The sequence below is a fragment of the Arachis duranensis genome, chromosome 8 (genome assembly GCF_000817695.3).
Source record: "Arachis duranensis cultivar V14167 chromosome 8, aradu.V14167.gnm2.J7QH, whole genome shotgun sequence".
Classification (NCBI taxonomy): domain Eukaryota; kingdom Viridiplantae; phylum Streptophyta; class Magnoliopsida; order Fabales; family Fabaceae; genus Arachis; species Arachis duranensis.
Genome location: NC_029779.3, coordinates 29880258 through 29886627, shown reverse-complemented (window position 1 = coordinate 29886627; position 6370 = coordinate 29880258). Strand labels below are relative to the sequence as shown.

The 6370-nt window shown below is 26.5% G+C and overlaps 1 long non-coding RNA gene across 1 annotated transcript in view; it reads right to left on the bottom strand.

The window, feature by feature from the left end:
- Positions 1–5053: 5053 nt before the first annotated feature.
- The window catches only part of LOC127741132 (uncharacterized), a 2716-nt gene continuing 1399 nt past the window's right edge, over positions 5054–6370 (bottom strand). Inside the window, exon 3 of the long non-coding RNA XR_008002080.1 lies at positions 5054–5405. This is a non-coding gene — a long non-coding RNA (uncharacterized LOC127741132). The remainder of the gene's footprint in view (positions 5406–6370) is intronic.

Here is a 6370-nt window from a genome sequence, read left to right as displayed (position 1 = left end):
AAATCATTGGTCCTAACGAGTGTATTTTTTAATTTAGATAGTCCCAAATTTTAATTTAGACATTATATTACAAATTTATCCATATTGTATATTTACGCATCCAACACTTAAGGATTTCTATCCATTAATTGGTCTTTGCCAAATTTCAAATTTGGATGTAAGAGTCACATAATAATTTACCACTTGAACTAAAGCCTCAACTACAGCGAATGTGCTTAACCACTTGAGTATAATAAGAGCTATCTAACAACAAATCAATGTATTAAAAAAGGTTATGCCAAGTGTATACTAAAAGGTTTAATTATTCTGTTGATCTTTATAGTTTTATGAAAATTTTAATTAGGTCTTTATACTTTTTTTTAATTGAGTTTTTACACTAAATTTTTTTTTCAATTAAGTCCTTCTTAATAGTAATTGGCTTAATTTTATAGGGACCCAACTAAAAAAAAAGAATTAGTATAGGAACCTAAATAAAAGGAAAAAAAAGTGTAGAGACCCAATTAAAAAAAAATTTTGGTGCAAGGGTTCAATTAAAAGGAGAAAAAATATATGGACCTAATTGAAAATTTTGCAAAACTATAGGGACCAACAGAGTAATTAAACCATACTAAAATCAGCTACTAAAATTAGTTATCAGTATAAAATACATGCTAAAATATAAATACACATTAAAAATTAAATAAATTAAACTACACATATATTTATACATGAATATATTGATGACTGATTTTAGTAACTAATTTTAGTATACAAATAATATTTTTGTTAAAAAAAATCTGTGTCTTCCAATTTTTTCTTCAAAGAAACATAGATTAGTATCTATATTTAAAACATAAATAGAATAGTGATCCCCACAAAAATAGTTTAACTAATTAAAGAGTAAATCCAAGGGACCAAAACAAAAATAACGTAACAAAAGAAAAAAAAAATGAGCCTTCTGTGAGACATTTATTTTGTTGATGATAACTTTGTATGCTTTTAGATTTTACATGATATCGGTGATAATTTGATGTTATTGGTTTTGCGAATTTTATATTTAGCACCTTAGTTACAACTTATAAAAGTATCCACCAACAAAAACAATATGTAGGAATCAAATCCAACTAACTGATGATATATATGAAAAGGTTGACTAGTTGAATCTTCTGTTGGCTAAATTACGTTATAAGAAATGTGAGAAATGTTTTTGAAAATATTTTTAGTATGTCAGTATTTTAGATGTTTCAGTTGATTTAGCTATTGATTTCAATTATATATACTTTTAGAAATGTTACTTTATATATATCATTGAAAGTTGAAACACATAAAATACTAAAAGTCTAGAACGCTTGAAATGCTTTCGATGTTATTATTTGTCAATGATATAATTCTATAATTTTTAATTTTAAATCTTACTAAAAATTATTAGAATACCAACAATTTTACTATAAGATATAAATTATATGGGATAAGTTTTAAGAATAAAAAATACTAAAAGATTATTAAAATTTATTTTTTATTATTAATTAATTAATAATATTTAAAAATATGTGTTAAAATATATTGTTAAATTACTAAACTAAATAAATTAGATTGATAGTTAAAAATAATAAATTTTGATAACTGTTTAACATTTTTTTTTTGTTACAAAATTCATAGACGACCTTAAATCCGATAAGGTAGATGAACATGATTTTGTTGAAATCCAAACGTATCTGTTTTGTGGGGCTAGTGATTTTGATTTGTTTGGAGTCATGACAAAGGTCAGAAGAAAAGCAGGATTATTATCAAATAATCAACTTGTCGCACCACATATACCAAACCAAATGTTTAGGTGCTCCAAATCTTAATTGACCCACAACAAAAATAATGAAAAGGAAATTAATTAATATGAAAATAATTTATGTACTGAAATAATATATAAATAACAATGATCGGTACGGGAAACCAACAAAGTTGGATTCCTTCAACAAAATGTTATTGGAAAAAAAATTATGTGATGTATATGTGATGCTTTTCTCACGTCACACGGCGTCAATGCATGAATGCATGCATTGATAGTTACAATAAGCTAAGTGCCAAGTATTTTTATTTTCATTTTAGCTTGTTAAATAGGACCAAATATTTGTTAGACGCATACATTTCATATAAAATTATATTATGTTAGTTCACCTGTCATTTGTTATTTATTATATCTGAAATATTTATTTATTTTAGTTCTCACAAAATTTTGGATTAAATTTTAATCTTTAACTAAAATTAATTATTCGATTAATTCTTAGCAATTAATTCTATCAGTTATTTGAATTTTTTGTTCTGTCAACTCTAACAAAAGCAAAATAGTTTCTGACAATTCTAACGAAGGATAAAATGATTTATGCCCCCTCTGTTCAAAAACAATGTCATTCTTCTCCAATTTTCATCGTATCTTGTATAACTCTAACATTTATATTCTCCTTCTTTATTTTTATAGTCTTCTTCACCATCTCTTCTTTCCTCCTCTTTATCTCCAATATGGATTAAGTACGATTTTGGTCCCTAAGATAGAGGTCAAAAATTTGTTTCGTCCCCAACCCTTTTTGCATACAAAATGGTTGCTAAAATTTAACTTGGTTTTAAAATCGTCCCTAAGGTTTAACTTGGTTTTAAATTTTTGGCAGCGGAAGCGGAGATAAAGGTGAATCGTGAACAGCTTCTTCTTCTTTTTATTCCCTTCTCCCTTGTTCTTCCTCCTTCGCAGGAGCAGAAATACTCTCATTCTCTTATTTATTTTTTTTATATTTTTTTTGTTATGAGTAATTTATTGGTCTAAAATTTTAAGATTTAAGTAAAAAATACGGTTTTAAAACTTGATTTAAAACTTTAAAGACGATTTTATATACAAAAAAAGGTTGGGGATGGAAAAATTGTTGGCCTATACCTTAGGGACCAAAATCGTACTTAATTCCTCCAAAATCAAGTCATGATGTAACTGCCATGTCTGTCGCACCTACCTCAATATGTTATGGACCACACACTTTCCAAATCTCTGTAACTAGCTAGTACACCCACCTCCTCCGCACTTTAGCCACTAGAAATATCCATCTCTACGTCCTCGATAACAGCATCACCTCCGATCCCGACAACATCTACCATATCCTCAAGACTACGTTCCACAACTACTCCAAGGGCACGCCTTTCTCCATTCTCTGGCAAGTAATATAGATTATTGGACATTAGGACATTATGAAAAGATTTTCCTTCGACATTATGTGTAAATTCTCATTTGGAATAGACCCTAAGTGCTTCATTCCTTCTTTCCTGGAGTCCAAGCTAACAGAGAGCTTCGACCTCACATCCAAGCTACTATCAATACAGCGAGCAATGTCACTGCTCATATGAAAATTGAAGTTATTACTGAACATTAGTTCAGAGAAGAAGCTAAAGGAAGCGATCAGAGTGGTGGATAATGTGGTCATGGAGATGATAGAATAGAGAAGGAGGGAGATGGCAACGATGACGGGTCTTAACAAATCAAACTTGCTGTCTAAATTCATGAGATTCATTGAAAAGGACAAGTACTTGAAAGACATAATCGTCATTATTTTTCTTAGTATGAATTGGTTGAGAACAAGTTGAAGATTTTTCTTCTTGCAGTGTATACATTGTGTAGCTTGAAGTTGCACTGTTAGACTGTTTGAGTTATGCAAGATATGATAAAAAAAAATTTAGGGAAAATAGTATCGTTTTTGAATAGAAGGGGTCAAGGACCATTTTATCTTCTGTTAGAATTATCAGAGACCATTTTTTCCTACCTAAATAACTGAAGGAGTTAATTATTAGAGACTAATTGTGTAATTAATTTAAGTTTGGGACTAAAATATCTAATTCAAAATTTTTTAGGCGTTAAAATGAATAAATACTCTTATATCTATTATTTACTATCGAATATAATATATATTATTTCTAGAATTATTTATTAAGAAAACAAAATATTCTATTTATCATTTTAATAACCTCATTTATTACTTTTATTGTACATATTTAATCAAATAAAATACTAAACTAACTAATAAACCCATTATTACTAGCCATAGTTAGATAAAATGTAAATCTCATTAAACTTCAATCTAATGACTATAATAAATGAATCAACGTGACGTCTTAAACAAAACTAGTCACCTAATCAAATTCTTTATTATTAAAAGATTATCCTATCATGGTCCCCTTAGAACAAGTCACTAACACAAAAGAAGTCATCATGGTTTGATACTTTGATTTATGTCCACGATCATCATCTATCTTGTCAGTACAGCTAGCTTAATTGTCTCACCATATATATAACTCCATCCTTGCCCAAAAAATTAAATTGAAAAACAGTAATGTTACATGTTCATTACTTCATTTTGGATCAGAATTTAATTAGCAATAGTTTTTAGTTATAAAATATATAATTTATAGCTATATTTACTAAATTTTACACGTAAGAATTAATATAATTTGTATTTATATTTATTCGAATTTAGAATCAATAAATTTATTTATTGAAGAGAATTTAATATTTTTATTGATAAAATATTGGCTGAAATTGTTAAAAATTGTTGATTCTCAAGATTTTTAATAATAAAAAAAATTATACCATGAAACTGAAAATAATCCTCATATACATAAAAAAATTATTTATATAAAATACACATTAAAATATAAAATATATATTAAAGATAAAAAAAAGTTTATTCCATTTAAATCTGACACACTACTAATAAGTAATAATGATCAGGAGATCTATTTCTGTTAGAGTTATTATTTAAGTAGTATAGTTATATAACAGATTTACACACCACTAATTATTATGGTACATAAAATCACTCTTCTAATTAACTAGGAAGTGATCAATGATGACAATAAAAAGACCAAACTTAAGAGCCATATAATCGTATAATTTAAAAAATCAACTGTATAAATCGTGACCACAAAAAATTAATGACTAAATTAATCATGGTCAATGGTATAAAATATATATTAAAAATAAGTAGTTAAATAATATATATGTATCTACATACAAATATAATATAATGGTTAAAGTATACATAGTATTTTTACTAAACAATATCAAAATAATGACCTAAAATCACAGTATTATTTTGACCATCAAATGTAATATTCAGATCTAAATTATTTACCACTAATACACACAGGTTGCTATACATATACATACACAATGGAGAAAAAGATGATAGGGCCTAATCATGGCTTAGTTTGGTGCTACTTGGCTACATGCATGAAACTGATGGAATAGAAATGAATGCAAAGCAAAAATTACATAAAGGCAAAGAGTAAAGAGGCCCCACATTTTGAGTTTGCACCTTCAACTTTGAAGGAATTAATAGCCAGCATCTCAAGAAAATGAAGGATTCCTCCTTCATTAACTCTACCATGTCCCCTCCCTGCAAATCAGTCTTTATCATATTCTCATCATTCATTCATTCTTCAATTCCCTCACTTAACTCTTTACAGTAGCTACTTCTCACTGGTACTAATACTCCAACCCCATGGAAAAAAGTTACATAACATTTATGATTCATACATGTATAGTTCATTGTTCTAAATTACAGTCCTCACTCACAATTGTTGTAGTACCAATATTATTAGAAATTTTTTACATCAGTAATTTTTAGTAATTTTTATGATTATTTGACTAGTATAAATATTAAATTATATTTAATAAATAAATTTTATTAATTTATGTATATAAATTTTGATAAATATAAATATAAATTATATATTTTTTATATATAAATTTTTATAAACATGAGTATAAATTATTATCAATTAAGTACTGATTAAAATGATAATAATATTTACTGATTATGTAATATTATTGTTCGTATTAGAATGACAAATTGGCAATTCTATATTATTACAGCATAAGAGCAATTTAATTAAAACGGTATATACTATACTATATAGTTTCATAAATAATATTATAGTTATTTTTAGTATTAATACCTTTGTGAATTAAAATGTTTATAAAGTTATATAAGAGAGTACCTTAGCTTGATACATAGAATCAATCACTCTTTATCTTTTACCTAGCTATATAGGATTTATAGGATTTTTTTTTTCTGATATTTGGTATATTGGATAGTATATAATATAATAACGGTTAGTGCAAACTAAAGTGGCCGACCTAATAGGCCAATTTTAATTTATATCTACTTACCTACTTGTTCATGTATATATATATACACACAATGGTGTATACATGCAACAATATCTATGAAATTATATTTACGTTCCTTATCATATAAAAGTTACACTAATTAGTTCAGTCATTGAAGTTTTGGAAATCAATAATATATATGACATCAAACAAAATCATCAATAAATATCCGTGTAATTCAAATTAAGT